The following is a 21956-nucleotide window of genomic DNA, read 5'->3' on the forward strand; positions in this document are numbered from 1 at the left end:
TAATACATTAACGTGAGAATGTATCAATGTAAGGTACAGCACGAATCTCTCCACAAAACATACTCGGTTACGAACGTAACCTCGGTTCCCTGAGATACGGGGACGAGTACTGCGTATGGGGAAAAGCTCCTTTTTCCTCCTTGCTGAAGCCTTTTTTCAATAGCACAGTGTAACTGCACGTCTATTGGTTCAAAGAAGAAAACTTTTTGAACCAATGACGGCGTGGCATAGCTGCGCGAGCCTATGGTGAAAAAGCATACGAACAAGCCCGCCAAAACGGACGGGGCTTATGGCTATATAAGTGGGCGTTTTGCCGTAGGATTACGGTTACAGCTCGTCCGATTTAAATCCTTTTCTTTACCCTTTTTAATCAAAAACACACTTCGTAAAAACTTTAGCAACACTCTGTTGCTAGTAAAGTATATGTATATCACCATAAACTTTTATATTTTACAAGTTGAATGTCCCCGGAGCGTCAGCAGACACCGCGCTCATCAGCATCTATGCACGATAGAGAGAGCTGCCTCTGACTCCACGAGCAAACCTCGTGCATAATCCGGAAACCAATTTCTCCGCTGCGCCACATTCTGCGCTCTCATTTGCTCAAGTCTTATTCAAAACTACTCGCTATTGGTCACATTAATAACCAAGTAAAAATATATGCGTGTATAAAAATTAATATTTTCTTTTATAATTGTACTTATTTTAAGTAGTTCTCAATAGTTTTGTTTATATATTAGTATGTTATAATATTAATAACATTATTCATATATTACTCTGGTAACCTTGGTTACATACGTCACTCTCCACGGGGTCAACATCGTGTGCTGAGCACCAGTTGATGAAGACCAACCATTTCTGGGCGTAGAGGCGCCTCGTAGACAGATCTCTAGTCTGAGAAATGTTGTGTAACATATCCCTGGGGAGACTTACAGGCTCCCATCTAGGGCCCAGAGGTGCAGAGCCCATAGCTCTGGCTGGGGATGCCAGATTGTCCTGTTCGCCTGAGAGAGGAGGTCCCGTCTCAGGGGGATTGGCCAGGGGGCTTTCGTGGAAAGCCTGAATAGCTCCTAGGACCAAACTTGGCTCCTCCAGAGTGGGGCCACCAGGAGGACTCTGTGCTTGACTCGCCTAATGACCTGTGGGATCAGTGCGACCGGGGGAAAAGCATAAAGGAGGAGGCTGGGCCAGTCGCGGACCAGCGCATCCATCTCCTTAGAGAAATAATTTGGTCTGTGAGAGTTGTCTTCTGAGGCGAAGAGGTCGACCTCTGCCTTCCCGAAGATCTCCCAGATTCTGTGAACCGTCTGGGGATGAAGCGTCCACTCGTCCGAGGGAACATTGCTCCTAGATAGCATATCTGCTCCCAAGTTCGACTTTCCAGGTATGTGCGTCGCTCTGAGCTATCGCAGCCTGGGTGCTGCCCCTTCGAGGAGGCGCTTCACCAGGGCACATAAGCGGCTGGATGACATGGCGTCCTTCCAGGAACATTTGGAACGAGAGGAGGGCTGTTGCGCGCTCTATAGGCTCACACAGCAGCACATCTGACTGCTGCGCAATTAATGAATAACGCACGTTTATGCCAAGCGATTGCTTATAAGCTAATGTTGATGAATTATGACAATGTTTACTACACAATGTTTATATTATAGTATGTTTTAGACGGTTGTAAGAATGAATATTTTATATCCCTCATGAGCAGCCTGCTACAGTGCAGACTGCAGACATTTCAGAATAAGAGTCACGGTGTATTTCATTATGGTTTATAATTATTATTTTTTCCTGGTCATTATTGTCATTTTGTTTACATAATAAACTGTATTTAATTTAATTTCTATTTAATTCACAGTAAACTACTGTATCTTCTGTCATAGGAAGGAAAGACTAAGAACATTATTTGACACATTATTCAATATAAGGGTTATTATAGTTAACTAAAAACATAAAAAAAATCTTCCTTACTTGAAATAAACGTTAACTGAAATAAAAAATATAGCCTATATATAAAAATGTAAACTTATTTTCTTTCATCTAGTTTCCAAGCTTTAGCTTAACCTCATGTATTACACTAACAAAAATAAAAATAATAACAAAACGACAACAACAACAAAAAACTATGTAGACATTTAAAAGCAAAAACTAAAAAACATAAACGCCAAAAATTACTAAAACTTTTAACTAAACTTGCTATGGCGATTAAAGTACAGTTGGTTGTTTTAAGTGAAGAGCAACAGTTTGGAGAATATCAGATGTATATCAGTGTATTGGATCTGTGTATTGTTAGAGAAATGCTTACTTAATGCATTACAATTTAACTAAATTAGATTTTAGTTGACTAAATCTACTGTTGATTTAGTCGACTAAAATCTTTTGATATTTAGTCGACTAAAATCTTTTGATATTTAGTCGACTAAAACTAGACTAAAACTAAAACAATTTCCGATGACTAAAATATGACTAAATCTAAATGGCATTTTAGTCAAAAGACTATGATTAAAACTAAATCAAAATTTGCTGTCAAAATTAACACTGGCACTGACGATAATGGAAGAGGAAATTTGCTCTCTTTTTGACACTGTAAAATATTTATTGTGTCCACGATGAGAATGGCGTTTTGCATGGGTGAACTGAACGGGGTGGCGGGGGAACTGAGCGAGAGAGCTTTTGGGGTGGTCCGGCCACAGCGAGACTTTGCCCCATCCTCTTTCTTCCCTTCTGATCAGGAAGATTTTGGAGGTGTCGGGTCCAGCACTATTCTTGGCCGGGGCCCCTGGCGTCTCGGGAACGTGGCGCGTTTAGCGGGATAGGCTTGCTGTCGCTGCTCCTTGGAGGGCGCTGCCTGCAAGGTAGAAGGGTTTGCTCTGATGCAGCAGTGGGTTTGCTCTGATGCAGCAGTGGAAGAGCTGGAGCGCTTTGGCAGGAAATGTCGCATAGCTTAGGAAGATTTCTGTGCAGCGGTGAAGCGCTCGGTGAACCCCTCTACAGCTGGCCCAAAGAGACCGGAAGGAGAGACCGGGGCATCCAGGAAGGCCACTTTGTCGATCTCCTTAATCTCTGTTAGGTTGAGCCAGAGATGGCGCTCTAAAACGACCAGATTGGCCATGGTTCTCCAAATGGCTTGAGCCATGGCTTTCGTGGCGCGCAGGGCCAGGTCCGTGGCGCTGCGGAGGTCGCGAAAAGCAGGTGCATCTATCCCAGACTCGTCCAGGGAGCGGAGTTTGGCCTGGAATACCTGGAGAATAGCCATGGTGTGGAGCAGCTTGCCCAGCTGAAGACTACGCTCGGCCGGCGATGGCAGAGGTAGTCCTACAGGGCTTGGAAGGAATAGCCCTCTTGTTTTTCCAGCCCACAGCCGCGGGAGGACAGAGGTGAGCAGCCACGGCTTCGTCCAGCGGCGGCATGTGCTCGTAGCCTTTGTCACGGAAGCCGTCACCTGAGGTGAGAGCCGCAGGCGAGGAAGTGCGTAAGCGAGCCAAGTATGGGGCGCGCCACGACTTCGTGAGCTCATCGTGGACCTCAGGAAAGAAGGGGGCAGAGCGCTGGCGAGGGGTCTGGCGGCATCCGGGCAGATACTCCAGTCTGCTGCGTGTCGGCTCCTCAGGCGGGGCCCATTCCAGGTCGAGCTCCTCGACGGCCTTGGAGAGGACACGGAATATTTCGGCGTCCATCCCGGGCCTTGCGATGGGCTCCAGCGACGGAAGGTGGGTGGGGTCCTTGGAGTCACCGGCCCATTCTTCCGTCTCAGATGCCAAGAGAGACATGGATTCATCAAACGGCTCATCCTCTGAACCGCCAAAAGAGACGAGGTCGCTCGCTTCTGCCGAGGGACGCTGCTCTGGGCACGAGAAGAGGACGGGGGACGGCTCTCTCATTGGAGAAGGAGAGGCACGCGGGCGCTGGGCTGACGTGAGCTCTCCCAAGTCTGGGCGCTGAACCCCTCTACCCAGCTGTCTCTTCCTAGCTGGCTCGCGGGAGGATGAAGACGGGAGGGCGCGAGGGGCACTACCGCTTTCAGAGAAGAAAGCGATCCGCAAGCACAGAGAGGCGAGACTCATGCACTCGCAGTGCGGGCATGAGGTCTCGCTGAGCGCAGCCTCTGCATGGGGCTTACCCAGACAGCCGACACACTCACCGTGGCCATCATCATCCTGCAGATGGGCTCTGCAGGTGCCACAACTGTGGCACGGCATTTGCAGCAACTGCGAGGTCGCCGGCGCTGTAGCAGGCGGTGGTCTCAGCTGATCCTGAGTGATGCCTCTTCAACGGCGGAGAGAGCTCTTCCAGCGGTGAAGGCATTCAGTGGGATGCAGCGAAGAAAAGTGCAGTCGTCGCTGAAGGAGAGAGAATTGAAATCCTACGGCGAAACGCCCGCTTATATAGCCATAAGCCCCACCTGTTTTGGCGGGCTCGTTCACGCGCTTTTTCACCATAGGCTCGCGCAACTACACCGTGCCGTCAAAAAGTTTTCTTCTTTGAACCAATAGAAGTGCAGTTACACTGCGCTATTGAAAAAAGGCTTCAGCGAGGAGGAAAAAGGAGCTTTTCCCCATACGCAGTATGAATGAAAGTATCGAAAGGGAACTCCTCATGGCTCTACTCTGGCCCAGATACTATGTGTACGTGCTCAATTTTGGAGTGTTGGCACCAACCGACAGAAACATAAATCAGCGCCTGTTGTCAAATATTTGAATGTTATTTGTCATTTAAAGGGGTGATTGTTTATGATTTAACTTTTTTAACTTTAGTTAGTGTGTAATGTTGCTTTTAGAGCATAAACAACATCTGTAAAGTTACAATGCTCAAAGTTCAATGCAAAGGGAGATATTTTCTTTTAAAGAATTCTGTTTAAGGACTACAACAAACGGCTGGTAGGGACTACAACAAGCTTCTTCCCGGGTTAGTGACATCACTAACCCTAAAATTTACATAAACCCTGACCCCGAGAACGCAAAACAAATGGGCGAGGCCATGTTAGACTGCTTTAGAGAAGGGGAAAAGTTGTTGTAGTTGAGTGTTGCTGTCATTTTACACCAGACTGCTTCACAAACAAGGGTCAATTTGCTGGATTTGCACAAAAGATTAACATGATGGCACATGCTAGTCGATGAGTTGAATCAACTCCACAACAACTACATAAATTTATCCACTAACTGTTCAGAAATGTCCACCATTACTGACAATCGTCATTTTGGTTGCATAAGATTCTCCAGCTTTGTTGTTGTTGAGCAACCGAAGCACAAGCTGTTAAAGCTGCGCCTTCTTTTGGAAAGCAGCCGGGAGCAGCAGCTCATTCGCATTTAAAGGGACACACACAAAAATGGGGTGTTTTTGCTCACACTCAAATAGGGACAAATTTGACAAGCTATAATAAATGATCTGTGGGATATTTTGAGCTGAAACTTCACAGACTTATATTACATTTTGTAAAAGGGGCATTATAGGTCCCCTTTAAATCATGTCAATTGATCTATAACGCACGATGGGTGCTGCCACCGAAGTTCAGAGAATCGGATTTGTTTGATTAAAGCGTAAATTCACCAATTTCTCCCGAAATTAAAGTAAAGGTTCGGTAAACTGGGAAAAGAACAGAGCAAACTTTATAGTTAACTGCACAGTGTGTATCAGCATATATAGGGATGGGCAGTATTTCAGATACATGTATTTAAAATACGTATTTGAAATACAAAATACTATTTTGTATTTTGTATTTTAAAGCCTTTGGAAAAAATCAAATGTAATTTGTATTTAAATACATTTAAGATTAGTATTTTTGTATTTTCAAAATACTCAAAATACTTTGAGACAGTCATCCTCTTTATCAGGGTGTTGTTTTCATGCATCAACTAGTTGTGTTTGAAGCATTAACGTTGCTGCATGTTAGGGATGGGTGATATCATATGACAATATCGTAGATTCTGTTGATATGAGCCACACCCTGCTTCAATAGGAAATGCAACTTTTCTAGGCTACTTATATCTAGGTCTTCTGCTTATAAAGAATAATAATGACAACACAACTGAGATTTAAGAGGAAAAAACGTTTATTGAAATAAGTGATTTATAAGTAATAATAATGACAACACAACTTTGATTTGAAGATAAACAGAAGTTAGCTGTTTATGAGGTACAGCTATCATAAAGAGATACCTTGGAGGAAGAAACATGTTCAATGACATGTTTGTGTGTAAACAAGTGAAAAGAAGTTAGCTTTTATGAACTTTTATGAAGTACAGCTGTTATGATAACTTGTATATATAGATATATAGATAACTTGTTTATGGGTAAACAGTGAAACAAAATGTTTGATAACTGTTTATGTAAACAAAAAGGTTGATAACTGTTCATGTAAACAAAAAGGTTGATAACTGTTCATGTAAACAAAAAGGTTGATGTCTGTTTATGTAAACAAAAAGGTTGATATCTGTTCATGTAAACAAAAAAGGTTGATATCTGTTTATGTAAATGAAAATATGTGATCACATCAAAAGAATGTAGAAAAAAAAAGAGCCCAATAGCATATATATTAACCATTGAAGAATGACAGACAACTGTTATTGTAACGTCTTTATTAAAGCATATATTAACCATTAAAGAATGACAGACAACTGGTATTGTAACATCTTTATTAAGGCATGTATTAACTACTAAAGAATGACAGACAACTGGTATTGTAATGCCTTTATTAAAGCATGTATTAATCACTTATGAAAGAATACAAAACAACTGGAAATGGATTTGTTAGTAACATGTTAGTAGATTAGAAAGGAAATAACATGTATTAGAAAGAAAGGCAATCTTACCGTTGAAGGATGTCTTGATCAGAAGAGCAGGACGCAGCAGAAGAGAAGAGTCCAGAACAAAGAGACGAGCCTCTATATATAGACATTCGAGGGGAATTCCCAAGAAGATGACATCAAGTGGTCAGATAGTCTATAAAAGGCTGGACCATGAAGAGAGCAGGAGGGGCTGCTTCACACCTGAGGCTGTACCTCCGACACCAGAACCAGCTGATGATGCCTCCATCGCTGATATTGCCTTGACTGAAGAACTTTTTAATACTTATACTTTATTTAATTACTTGTATAGAATGATAGTAGAATATATGTAATGTTAGTAGTATTAGTGTAATAAATAAATGAACTTATAACTTTATAACTAAACTCGGCCTCATGTGGCATTAATTTAAGTCGTTGAACCTGAACAGACCACGGAGAAGTCTTCTGTCTGATTGTAAGTATTTTTAAAATGCTTATAATTTAGGTCAGATTTGACTTTCTTACCTAACCTGAGAATAATAAAAATAAGGTAAAGGTGCTTAGAGACGCATCGCAAAACAATTCGTAGCGATGATATAAATTGTGAATCAATGGAACTTTTTCTAAATCGTTTACATAGATAGGACTTTCCGCTTTCTCTTTAGCTTTGTGCAGTTGAAGCCTTGTTTATACTTTCGCAATTCGCATGGCTGTACGCCATGAACCTGCTTACTGCGCGTGCTCCTCAGTAAACCTACGAGGCTTTTATGCTTGACGTGCTCTCCGTTGTATAATTCTGTGAAACGACAGAGGGCGACTCTGAGTAATTGTTCTCCAAACCACCAAAAAGCAGCGATGAGAGGAAGTAGTTTGCCGAATAATTTGTCAAACACCTCTTATACTATGTCAAACACTCGTCTCGTGAGAAGTTTGTGAATAAATGGATTTCTTCACATGTAAACTGATTAGGTTGTGGGTCATTTTGACGACACATGTGAAAAAGTTTTTTAGTACACTTCTTAAACCCTAACCAAATAATCAAGTTAAAGGGTCATGAAACCTCAAAACACTTTTTTTGAGATGTAAACAGATATGTATAGGCTGCACATCATTGAAAACACTAAAGGTACTCAATGTTATTCATAAGTGAAAAATAGTTATTTTTGCATTTTTCAGAGTGATTTCTGACTTCCTGTTTGAAAAGCCGGAGTCGGAGCAACGTCACAAAATCTGACATCATCGTGTACTTTCGATCATGCTGACATAGACCGTTTCGAGCGATTCTCGACATATATTCATGACATAAAACTCACTCCACTCTCACTCCAAAAATCCAATCACTGCGCTGTAGTATGCATACGATATGAGGAAGTGTCACTTTTCTCGCCTCGGTCTTTTGTCATTCAGAGACATATCGTTGTTGCTTGTTTCCTCAGTACTACAACACAATGTGTTTTCCTGCGACGCGACCAGAGCAGAGGTTTGGGTGCATGTGGATTGTTTTGCAGTAATCTACCAGCACAAATGGAAATATGTTCGCGTGAGATCGCATTACATCGGAGAATTCAAATGTCACAAAAGTGCTGTTCATCACCTCTGCCTGCTCTAGTGTCATGATCACCGACTGTTCCTGTCAGTTCCCGGACTACATCTCCCATCATCCTCTCTGCCACTCACCTGCACACACTTCACACTAATCACTAATCACCACATCCAGCTGCAGCTCATTACCAGGACTATAAAAGACTCTTACACACATCACCTCACTGCTAGGTCTTGTTTTTCCCAGTGTAACATTTCCAAGCCTTTGTCCTGTTTATCCTGTCTGTTCCGGTTCCTGTTTCTGATCCCTGTCTGGTTCTACTGTTGATTGATAGCTGCCTGCCTTTTGACCACTGCCTGTTCTCTGACTACGTTCCTGCCTGTCTCTGATGTTCCTGTTTGCCCCGTTTGACCATGCCTGTACGACCACGCTCAACATTTAATAAAGCTTTGCATATGGATCTCACTCTGAGTCCCGCCTTCGTTACATCTAGCTGCGTTCAAACATGCGAGCCGTATGCTGTTTACCTCAGCACAGCAGCACATGTGTTGTTTGTAGTTTGTCTGGAGTTTGAATACAAACACATGAAAAATACGATTGTTTTTATGATATACACGCGGAGCGCACATATGATCGGTTTCAGCATGGAGCTCCGCGATGAGTTTAATAACACTAGCCACGTGGATCATAGCTCATGCAGAATAATATAACATATATTCAGAATAACAGAATAATGTTTAAAGTTTATATTTCACACATTCTCCTGCACCAAACATTAACCAGCACAGTGTAGTTATGCACACATATTTCATGAAGTCTTCTTCAAATGAATTATATGTGCAAACTGGACACTGATACAGTGGTGCAGCCTATCTGAACGCGATGACACGATTATTCTAATAGACTGATTTTGAGACTGCAGTGCTCGTAAACGTAATCAAAGTAACCTATTATTAGCCCTATTAAATATTCTTTCGCATTTCTCCCTTGGGCTTGGGAGTTTGTTGACATTTTCTCCGTGCTCATATATTAATATTCATTATTCTGTTTAATGAGTGTGTTGTATGTCTCTGTTTCATTGGTTGTTCTCTCCCCTCTTCTCCCCCTCTACACTCCCACTTTTCCAGAGCTTTACACGCCCAGGGTAAAACAGGGGGGTTTCATGACCAGTAAACTTGAAATTGTGACTTGTGACATTAGAACAAAACATATTAATATGATAACATATGTATAACACTAAATTGAACAATACCGTGTTATATATGTTTTTTAATTCATTAATTATTTTATTTCAATTAACGATTGTATTAAACACGACCATTACTTTATTCATTATTTCTGCTATGCAGGCTCATTTTGTAAATGTAATCATTTTAAATTTTACAAACATGGTGCTTTATGAAAATGTAACTGGACACATTTCCAAATTGTGATTGTGTTTACCCATCTATGCAAATGTTTGTTTATGTAGAGACGAAATAATTAGGTTAATCATTGTCTGTCTCCATCAGTTTAGTGTAGTGATTGTGTGCATTTGTGATGACAATGATGAAAGATACACTACACTTTTAGTTTTATTGTTCACCAAAAAAAAGTGCCAAATGATTTCTAATTAAAAAAGGTTTATTTTAGATAAACTTTATATTTTCTAATTATGTATATAGAAACAAATAAACTTTACATTAAATAAATACAAAAGTTACTATACTACTTGCGTAAAAAAAAGCATCAAAAGAGTTTGAAATTCAGTTTTTGCTGTGGTATCAAAACTGATATTGTTAATTGTGAAACCATGCCATATATTGTTACTGTGAAGTAAAATTAAGATTTTGGTCATATCACCCATCCCTATTCTTTGCTATATAGCAGAAAAGGTTCCCACAGTTTTACAGTTTTTTTTAGTAGTGTTAACCATAAGTAATAGACTACATTGTAACCTTGTCATAAGTAAGTATATAAATGGCTGCTATTTTGCACTACATGAGTTTATTTGTAATTACCAGCAAGGAAGCAAGCACTTAAGAAAGAGAGAGAGAGAGAATGACAGAGAAAGCAGAAATGAGGTAAGTTTCTAAGTAGTTGCACACATCTAAATGCTTTTTGGCATTCAGAATAGGCCCAGATAGATTTCAGCCTAATAGGGATACCTGCACTGAATCTTCAATTTCGTATAATATGTATTTTGTGTATTTTCAAAATACAAAATACTGTATTTGTATTTAAATACATTTTCCCACACAGTATTTTGTATTTGTATTTAAATACATTTTTCCACACAGTATTTTGTATTTGTATTTTAAATACATTTCCATGTATTTATGCCCATCTCTGTGTATATATATATATATATATATATATATATATATATATATATATATATATATATAAACACATATATTTACAGTTAGTGAAGTGGCTTGACCTGCTCAAGCAGAACTTCCCCTCCTTGCTATTTCCCACATTTAGCAATATATTGTCCATAATCCCACCTTTCCCCGATGTCAGAGTTAATTCATTTTCCATGTTTGCTAATGAATGAGAAGTTTAAAGATGGTGCATGCAGTTAGCTTGAGAAATTACAAAATATCATACCCATGAGATGATCTGGATTTTCAGTTAAAAGACAGGAGCAGCTGGAATGCATTTCTAGCATCTCCCTTCTGAAACCCTATCTCAGTCCAGATTTCAGAGCATTTTTTAGTATCAAAATGAAAATGAAAGTCTTGGCTTGAAATAAGCATAACATATTTTAGCATAGCATAGAATAAATAAATAAATAAATAATGAATAAATAAATAGAGTGACAGCAGCTTACACAGTACCAGTCTGACAGCGAGGGACTTCACTGACAACTGCCTGCAGAATTTCAGTCAACAAATGGACGCTGTGGACAATACGGTGGATAACTGGGAGTCGTACAGAATGTGGAGAGAGTTGAACAGTACCGTTTAGCTAGTGACATTGGGCTTAAGAGTAGCTGTTCTTTTGAGGGTAATGGGGGTGAAAATATACAACATCTTGTGTAGCTTAACTGCACCAAAAGAGTCTGCAGAGAAAACATATAAAAAAATCTGGAACATTTTACAAACACATTTCATGGAGCGCATTTACTTACATTTACACCATAAGTGTAATCAACAAAAGCACCTGGCCAAGCTCCAGAGGTTTCTAAGGATTTAATTGGTCTTGTCAAACATGTCTGAAACTATGCACAATGCTGAAACAAACACTAAGGGATAGTTCACCCAAAAATGAAAATTTGATGTTTATCTGCTTACCCCCAGGGCATCCAATGTAGGTGACTTTGTTTCTTCAGTAGAACACAAATGATGATTTTTAACTCCAACCGTTGCCGTCTGTCAGTCTTATAATGCGTGTCAATGGTAACACAATTCATAAGAGTCAAAAAACATGAAGTACAAGCGTGAGACATCACTTCAGTTGTCAGAGCGCGATCAGACCTCACTAACTGAGTGCTGAACGCAGTTGGACATAGTGGTGTATTAGAGGTTAAAAAAAAAGCACAAACCGATCGTTTCGTGTCTTAGGACATCAATGTATCGTCACGAGCCGCAGGGTTTAATTTGGATTTGTCTATTCATGTTTTTTGACTCTTATAAATTTTGTTACCATTGACACGCATTATAAGATTGACAGACTGCAACGGTTGAAGTTGAAAATCATAATTTGTGTTCTACTGAAGAAACAAAGTCACCTACATCTTGGATGCCCTGGGGTAAGCAGATAAACATAAAATTTTCATTTTAGGGTGAACTACCCCTTTAACCCTTACCATAACCTTAGTGATTTAATTTTTGGATTGAATTTAGTACTTGATTTAAAGGATTAGTTCACTTTCAAATAAAATTTTTCTGATAATTTACTCACCCCCATGTCATCCAAGATGTCCATGTCCTTCTTTCTTTGGTTGAAAAGAAATTAAGGTTTTTGATGAAAACATTCCAGGATTATTCTCCTTATAGTGGACTTCAATAGCCTCCAAACAGTTGAAGGTCAAAATTACAGTTTCAGTGCAGCTTAAAGGGCTTTAAACGATACCAAACGAGAAATAATGGTCTTATGTAGCGAAACGATCGGTCATTTTCGAAAAAAAATGTAAATGTATATGCTTTATATAAACAAATGATCGCTTTCCAAGTGGTTCCGCCAAAACCACACTTTCGTATTCTTCAAAAAGCTTATGCTGCATGTACTACGCCTTCCCTATTCTACTTACGGAAAAAATGGAACTGGCGCTGCGTTCATTCCGTAAGTTGTCCATTCTCCTGAGTCGAACTTGCCAAGTCCTAACTACCAAGGACTGAAGTCTGAACTTTGCGAATTTGGTATTGAGAAACGCCTATACTGTGTTCCTGGTGTTTTACTTAATCTGTGCAATCTGGCAACTCTGTGCACGCGCTCACTCTAAATGTGGAAGAAGCACTGATGATCTGAAAACAAACATATGAGCTGGAGTTTAGCAATCTCCACAGTGAAATTCTGCTTCAATGAAAGTGTCAAACATCCAGTCTTTGTTTCTTCACAAGCCACTTGTACTATTTTTTTTTTTGTGACTAAATCAGCAATGATCAAATCTTCAGCGATGAATTTCAACAAATGCAACACAGACCTCCACTTGCAGAATGCACTTTTGCAACCTATGTGACAATTCAGTCGGGAAAATGAACATAATGTGGAATTATTGTAAATAATATTAGGAGTTTCGCCATTTTATCTTTTGAAGTTCCTAAAGGTTTTATGAGTTTTCATAATGTTAATCAGTTGAAAATGATGTTGCCACTGGGACATTTTTTTTTTTATATATAGCCAATCAAAGAGCATCATTCTTTGCTTTATGAATTTGCAGGGCAATCTGAATCTGTGGTTTGTCTCATTTGCAAACGAATTGTGTTGCTTTAAAAATCTAATGTGAATACAGATTACAAAGCGCTCACCAAAAACATTGTGTTTTGTATTGATTTACCATCTAACAAAGTTATCATAGTTGGTTAAATGAAGTCGGCGTGCCACCTACAGGCCTTTTGGGTGAAGTGTAAGTTGGTAAAGAACGTGCAAAATGACCATAACTGCATTACCTTTTTTGGTAGAATAATTGTGATTAATAATTGTGATTATAATTTTGAGCAAAATAATCGTGATTATCAGTTTAACCATTATCATGCAGACCTAACTCCCGGTACTCTCATCTGTCCTTTTTGGAGATATATTTAAACTGAAACTGTTGATTCACTCACTCTCTCTTACACGCTGGATCTCTCTCGCATGCACAGTTTTATATTTTTAGATACACAGAGCAATATAGTGCAATGTATGGAAGCCCGTTTCCGCCACAGTTGAGTAAAAAAATATAATTCTGTAAGTCATAATAATGAGAAACTTTCTCATAATTATGACTTAGTTTTTCATAATTATGAGAAACTTTCTCGTAATAATGACTTAACATCTCATAATAACGAGAAAGTTTCTCGTAATAATGAGAAACTTCTACATGCGCAAAGCAGCGGAGCAGTGACACGCTAGCGACATCCGCTGGTCAAATGCGAGAACTCCGCAACCATGGCACGTTCTGCAAAAGTGTAATCTATAATATCATTAAATAAATAACATTATTGATAAATTATCAGCAGCCTATATGAGACGGGATAGTCTTCATTTGTAACATTCATTTGTATTTTTGTGTATGAACAAGCAGAAACACAGAGTGGTGATCCATGGATTTCAAACAGATAGAGGAATGATAAGCAGTGATGGGAATAACGGCGTTATAAATAACGCGCGTTACTTTTTTCAGTAACGAGTAATCAAACGAATTACTTTTTCTCCCGTTACAACGCCGTTAGCGTTACTGACAAAAAAAAATGCCGCGTTACTATAATTGAGCTCACTGAAGCGGTTTTCATCCGAGTAAGCTCTCTCTCAGCCATAGGACCTGCAAAGTTTTTTTCTCTGGTGTGTGCTGTGGTTAGTCATACACAAATATAATTTTAAACTGATAATAATGTATGATACGCTGTGTGCGTGTCTGTCAGAGCATGCGCGCGAAGCGCGAGCTCAAACCAGAATACCCTTTTTGATGCTTGATCGAAAATATGTGAAATGAGTTTTTGTCTAGTCGACTAGTAGTTGTTCATTTAAGCTATTAGTTGACTAATCACATTTAGGCCTATATTCATTTAATTTCTTAAATACTGGAGAGAATAAACCATAATAAGGAGCGTTTACATAATATAGGCTATATAGCACTCAAGGGCACGCATAATTGCCATAAAGAACTGGCAAAAGTAATGATTATGAGTGTGACAAAAACAGCAAGGAGACATTTTAATTATTTATTAATAAAGTAATGTTTTCTGAATCAGTGTCGGCTGCAAAGATGAAGTTGACATTGCTGATTCTCATTGCTGATCATCTGCTCATGAGTATATATATATATATGAATATGGACGCGCCTAGAGAGATAACGCACATTTCATTCGGATTAGGCTATATAATCAGAGTAGCCTCTTTCTTTTCGTGTTTAATTACTTCATTTTCGTTAAAGTAGATATTTCAAACATTCTATAGATATATTTCTCATGTCTGCGAGGCAAGCAGCCTCTGAGTTTCGGTTCATTTAGCCTATAAGACGCGCTCCAGTTCACGCGCCAGTGATCGCGCCCGCGCCTCCATGTCGTGATTTTATTGTCTGCTATATTTGCTTGTTATATATTAAATCCAATCAGTTGGTTGATGAAACATTGATTAAAATTAAGATACAATTTTTACAAAACGAAATTCACTTTAAAGAGAGGCTTTCTATAAAACAAAACTTAATGAAGTGTTTAAAATCATGTCTGACCCACTCCATGTCTCCCGATATATTTGCGCATCTTATGATGCATCTTACTCATGCTGTTCACTTTTCATAATCGAATAAATGGATTTAAAACATAACATAGGACTATTGAAACATAAATATGAAACTACGTTTTCTTTAATGGCTACCAACACAGTACAGAGAAATTTCATGTCGTGAGCAAGAGCGGATCATGAGTCAGGAGTCGCATCAAGAATAATTTATCCTTAGACTTATATGTAATATTGGGGGCATTCAATTTATTTGGCATATTTTTATTTATTTATTTATTTATTTTTAAAGTAAAGCAATAGTTACTTTCCCTGGTAATTAGTTACTTTTATAATGATGTAACTCAGTTACTAACTCCGTTACTATTTGTGAGAAGTAACTAGTAACTATAACTAATTACTTTTTTAAAGTAACGTGCCCAACACTGATGATAAGACAGCACACACATATCCATGTCTATTAAAGAACGTTTCACCTGGAAAGCTTTCTTTTGCTGTCTGTCATTCTAACGAGTCATAAACATCTTAAAAGGTGTTTTCTATAGGAATATCGCTGGAATGAAGGTTTATGACTGGCCAAGTGCTTTAGGACCCGGTTTATATTAGAAAAGCTTTCCAGCGCCTATGTCTAGGCAAACAAACCTGCACATCCTAGACTCATCCACGAAATACGTGTTAACGTTAACACATAAACCCACACATTTTATGAAGACGTTGCAATTAAACCTAACGAGTAAATGCCATATTCCTTCGTTAATCTGATAGTTTTGAAAGCCGCGTTCATGCAGCAGTTTCTACCGTTACCACGGAAACCACTTTGCGTTCGTGCGCATGGAAAAGTATTGAAGATATACTGATAATTTATAACTGATGTTATTTAATGATACTACAGACTGCACTTTGTATATTACACTGACTTTAACGAAAACAGAAGTGCACGAATGCAGAATGTGCCATGTATGCTGTTCTCGCATTTATGAGACTTTGGCCACGCCCTTCTGCTCCGCTGCTTTGTGCATGCGTAGAAGTTTCTCATTATTATGAGATACTAATGCCGCGTTCCAGGCAACCCGTAACCCGTGTTTTTCCAACCTTCTACCCGTGAAAGTGCACTGGAACAGCAGTCAAAGCCGTGACTTCTCACCCTTGAACTCGTACTAGATCGATGTACTCCCAGTTACGGGTTCTATACGTCACATAGCCCGCGAAACAACAATGGCAGCCCCTACGGATGCAGTGTTTGCAAGTGCACGGTAAAATAAAAGGTATAACAGCTTCTCTTGCCTTATGCGCCGTTTTCCTCCTCTGTTTCCCTCAAATAAGCAAGGATTAAGCACCTTTGGCGATAGAAATGAGCATATGCTGAGCATAAGCCCCGTACGGTCCGCCATGTTGGTTTGTTTACACTTTTATGCAGTTTGACTCGACTTTCCTGGAACGCTACAAAGTGGTGAGTCGTGATTTGAAATCGTGACTTACGGGCTCAAAAACCTGCCTGGAACGCAGCATAAGTCATAATTACGAGAAAGTTTCTCATTATTATGAGATGTTAAGTCATTATTACGATAAACTTTCTCGTTATTATGAGATACTAAGTCATTATTATGAGAAAGTTTCTCATTATTACGAGAAAATAAGTCATAATTACGAGAAATTTTCACATTATTCTGACATACTAAGAAATATTATGAGAAACTTTCTCAATATAATGAGATACTAAGTCATAATTATGAGAACGTTTCTCATTATTATGACTTTAAGAATTATATTTCTTTACTCAACTGTGGCGGAAACGGGCTTCCATAGTAATGTTATATGCTTGAGATACCAACATAAACAGCGACATTTCTCCGACCTCTTCTCCCTGGCTCCATTTCCCAGATAGCACACATACATGTGGCCGACGTAGGCCCCAGAGCGGAACGTCGGCCTCATATCTGTAACATCTAATAAGGATCGGCCAGGCATAGGCGCGTGTCTTCAGTCAGAGCTCTATCTCCAGCTCGTCGGCTTTGGGTCGGATCACGACTGCAGGCCGATATGCCGCGCTTTTCTGTTTGCGCGTGACCATTCATCTCTGCAACCGACGAGAGAAATGGCGACTCCGGCGACATCTGTGGTTTTCAGGTAAGTTTTCATTTTAAGTAAATTAGAAAAATCTTTTGTTAATTCTTTGACACTTTAAAGTTACTAAGGCACTCGGTTTACTACAGGCAGTTTGTAATCTCAATTTCTCGGAGGCGAAGGGCAGGTCAGCTCAGCTTGTTTAGCTCAGAAAAGTTTTTGTAAGTAGCCAAATTATCTGAACATATCTCGTCCTCCGCAAAATAAAAGGATCAGGTCATAAACTGGTAATGGTACGTTAGATGTTTATTTATGTAAATACTGCGTGACTTTGACGTGTTTTAATGGGCGCGCGCTTTGAACGTTCAAACACTGGAGAAGTTACCATGGTAACGGTGAAACGCAGTAACGGACAAGCAGCAAAATCTCCGTCTCTCGCTGTTGTTTTCTCTGCTTTCGGGTGAGTTTAGTCCCTAAGATCACATAAATGATATAAAACTGTTCTGGATACGTTTCTTACCTGTAATTGACACGCTTCTGTCGAATATTTACTTTATTGAAATAGAGAACTGTTTGGCTAATAGACTGATCTCTTATGAAAGTCTGCGTTTTTAATCACATCTTTATGTTCAGAAGAGAGGCTTTAATAGTTATATAAACTGCTATATGACATCACTTACAGGAAGCGCGAAAATCAAATGAAACGAAATGAAATGATCTCTCATGGTAAACAGATTACCTCGATTACATTTAATGTTAGATAATTTAATACCAATCACACTGAAGAAAAAAATGTTCTGTGATTTTAGGAGTGAAAAAATAAATCTACAACACCGGAGGGGGAAGAGCTGCTGACAGGAGTAACGTTAACTTTAGAAAAATCAGGTGAACTGAGTAACTTCATACGCATTTTTTCCTCAAAGGGTAACACTTTAGTATGGGGAAAAATTCTCACTTTAAACTAGTTGCTTATTAGCTTGCATATTGGCTGTTTATTATTACTAATAAAGCAGATATTAATGCCTTATTCATCCCTAAATCCTAACTGATATCCACCCTTAAACGCTATAACTACCTTACTGTCTATTAATAAGCAGTATATTAAGAGTTTGAGGCAAAAGTTAATAGTAAATATGTTTCCCATACCAAAGTGTTAGCCCACAAAATATTTTACCTATATCACCATGCATGTTATTTTCTTTTGCAAAATTATTTTTTTAATATTACAGTTTGTAAGGTTCTGACATCCAAACGTAAGTAACACAGAGCAATATAAAATGAAGTAAGCCTAAAACTAATTCTGTTAAGAAATTATTGTATATATATTCTGTATATTCTACTTTCTCTTACCTGCATTTCACCTCTGCTGTAGCTGGTTTGATTCTAATGAACCTGACATTATATAGGCTCTGTGATAAACTGTTTGTTATGTTCCTAGATTCTTCCATGCTGATGGCCTGCACTCTTGTCGAAGAAAATCTCAGGCTAAAAACCATATAACCAGTAAGCAAATCCTCAGACATACACTACTACTCAAAAGTTTGGGGTCTGTAAGATTTTTTGTGTTTTTGAAAAAATCACATTTTAAAATCATTAAAGGGTTAGTAGTTCACCCAAAAATAAATTCTGTCATTTACTTAGCCTCATGCCGTTCCACACCCTTAAGACCTTCATTAATCTTTGGAACACAAATTAAGATATTTTTGTTGAAATCCGATGACTCCGTGAGGCCTCCATAGCCAGCAATGACATTTCCTCTCTCAAGATCCATAAAGGTACTAAAAACACATCTAAATCAGTTCATGTGAGTACAGTGGTTCAATATTAATATTATAAAGTGATGAGAATATTTTTGGAGCGCCAAAAAAACAAAATAACGACTTATATAGTAATGGCCGATTTCAAAACACTGCTTCATGAAGCTTCGGACCGTTATGAATCAGCGTATCGAATCATGATTCGGATTGCGTGTCATAACGCTCCGATGCTTCCTGAAGCAGTGTTTTGAAATCGGCTATCACATTTTTTTTTTTTTTGGCGCATCAAAAATATTCTCGTCGCTTTATAATATTAATATTGAACCACTGTACTCACATGAACTGATTTAAATATGTTTTTAGTACCTTTATGGATATTGAGTGAGGAAATGTCATTGCTGGCTTTCGGATTTCAACAAAAATATCTTAATTTGTGTTCCGAAGATTAACAAAGGTCTTATGGGTGTGGAACGGCATGAGGGTGAGTAATGAATGACAGAATTTTCATTTTTGGGTGAACTAACCCTTTAACCCCTGGTTGTTTCAGTGAGAGTGTCTGTGAAAAGCCTTTAGGGTAAAATAATCAGCAAAATGAGATGAGGTGACAAATAATGTTATATTGTTTGAATTTATGATAAACTATATGATAACAGGATGTTATGGTCATTAATATATTTTCTCTAGGTCTTTTTTGAGTTATTTATTTGTATGTATTTTTTACTGATACATTCTTAAATACGTTTTACTAAATATTTGGTAACACTTTACAAGATTTTTCATTTGTTAAACATTAGTTAATGTATTAACTAACATGAACGAACTATGAGCAATTCATTTGTTGCTGTATTTACTAATCTTCGTTAATGTTAGTTAATGAAAATACAGTTGTTCATTGTTTGTTCATGTTAGTTCACAGTGCATTAACTAATGTTAACAGGATTTTAATAATGTATTAGTACTTTACATGTACAATGGATTTTGAACTCTAATATTTTTATTGCAGGGTCTCTGGGATCCCCAGCTGAAGGCATGAAGACATCAGATATTGGCCTGGACAGATGTACCAACAGTACACCACACTGACCTCTGCTTTTGCATGGATGGCTGATTACTACCATGTTCTGAGAGGGTATTACTATAGCAAAACTGAGCACCTGTGACACTGGGATTTCTAGTTGTAAAGAATAATCACACAATGTTTTTTAGAAGTTGCAAACTTTTCTCTCTCTTTCTCTCTTACAAACAACACAACAGTTAAACCTTTTCAAAATCTTTTCTGATGGTGCACAAGTCCTATTCTACGAAACAGAAATTAAGATATTCATATGCTCACATTTAAGCTGCGGACACATTACTTTGAGCTTGCGAAATTTCTTCGGACACTGTAACTGGCGTGATATGACGTCTGCAGAGTCTTTTTATAAACATGAATTCAACATTTAACAAATAGTATATTCAAAATATAAAAATATAGTCTACTCGACTTTACTAATTTTTTTTTTAAATTTAGCCAAGAGGTCACACCTTCATGTAGCGATTTTGTACTCTTTACACATAGTCGTGTGATGCGAATTCGCAGGTCAGAGTTCCAAACCGAACTTTTTGCATGAGCTTGCGTTTCTGGTCTCCCGCATTTGTGTGCATATGAATGGAGGTCAATGGAATGAAAAGCGTAGTGTGACCACACCTTTATTCTGCAGTTGCTGTTCACCTGTATCAAAAGTGTGAAGTCATGGACAGATTTTATTTGTGAACTGATATGCGAGATCTCACATATGACATATCAGTATGTGACATCCCACTCAAACACGTGCTCTATCCATTGATAAACATGTTCTTGTCGTTATTAATCAATCAGTAATCAACACAGCACCACCCCGAAATTGCCTTGCACTGTAGAATCATGGTTTTGGCAAGAAATGAAAAGTAGCCAATTATTTATTATAAATGCTACTATTTTACAATTAATATTTAAGACTATGTTAGAGAGGGATAGGAGTCATTTTTATGGATGATAGGATTTTTTCATTACAGGTCATTTATTTGAATGATCAGCAAAAATTTGCACCTATGAGTTTAATAATATGAATTCGTAGAATAAGATTAGTACAAATTTAACTCTTGTGTTTGTGAGAGAGAAAAGAAAACTACAAATTCCACTGTCACAGGTGCTCAGTTTTGCTACAATAATACTATATATTATACAGCACATGCATAATTTGAGACAATATTCTGATTAAATTTCCAGTCTCATTTTACCAATAACAAACCACGCCTATCTTATTAACTACTATTAATTTTGTGTATAATCAATATATAAACAAGTAATATTGTTAACGAGGGATTGGCTGAACCCTGCTGAGCCAATCAGTATTTCTCGTCCAATGGTCATACTTTAATTTTCCGGTTTCTCTAGTATTGCATCCTTCTCATGGGCATTTCATGATTTTTCAGTGTGGGTTAAACCTCTTTTTTTGGCCCATAATATGTTTTTTTTTGTTTGTTTTTTTTAAGTAATTAAAAATAGTTTTGTCTATGCTATTGAAATTGTGGGTTACATCTTTGTCACCTTTTTCACCCAAGGAGTTTACATTCCTGATAATACAAGAGCGAGGAACTTACATTTTAATTACAAAGGAAAACCATTTCATCTGCTATATTCTTCTGTCCTCCGTTTTCAAGGGTAAGATTTCTTTATAAACCATCAACTCACCCCTATGTCTTGTTTTTGTGGAACACAAAAGGAGAGAGTCACTTCTCAATCACCATTAGAAAAGAAACAGTGATAGTGAATTGTGACTGAGGCTGTCAGTCTTGTGATGTTCTGCCTTACATCTCCTTTTGTGCTCCAATAAAAATAACATGTTTGGTACAAAAGAACATGACCAGTTTTGTTCATGAGTAAATGTTGCTTTTAATTTTTTAACTTGAGACTGTTTAGCCTGTAATTTTCATGTAATCCTCTGTGTAT

At 38.3% G+C, this 21956-nt stretch overlaps 1 long non-coding RNA gene across 4 annotated transcripts; it reads left to right on the forward strand.

The window, feature by feature from the left end:
* Window positions 1–15821: 15821 nt before the first annotated feature.
* LOC125254830 lies at window positions 15822–20484 on the forward strand. Of its 4 annotated transcripts, XR_007181757.1 has the most exons (5): window positions 17353–17688; window positions 17911–17954; window positions 18038–18113; window positions 18667–18731; window positions 19989–20484. It is a non-coding gene; the product is annotated as an uncharacterized LOC125254830 (long non-coding RNA). The 4 variants fall into 4 exon arrangements; XR_007181755.1 differs by lacking the exons at window positions 17353–17688; window positions 17911–17954 and adding an exon at window positions 15822–17291 and having other exon boundaries at window positions 18458–18731; XR_007181754.1 differs by lacking the exons at window positions 17353–17688; window positions 17911–17954 and adding an exon at window positions 15822–17291.
* The last annotated feature ends 1472 nt before the right edge of the window (window positions 20485–21956 follow it).

This window comes from Megalobrama amblycephala, linkage group LG19 (assembly GCF_018812025.1).
Source record: "Megalobrama amblycephala isolate DHTTF-2021 linkage group LG19, ASM1881202v1, whole genome shotgun sequence".
Lineage (NCBI taxonomy): Eukaryota > Metazoa > Chordata > Actinopteri > Cypriniformes > Xenocyprididae > Megalobrama > Megalobrama amblycephala.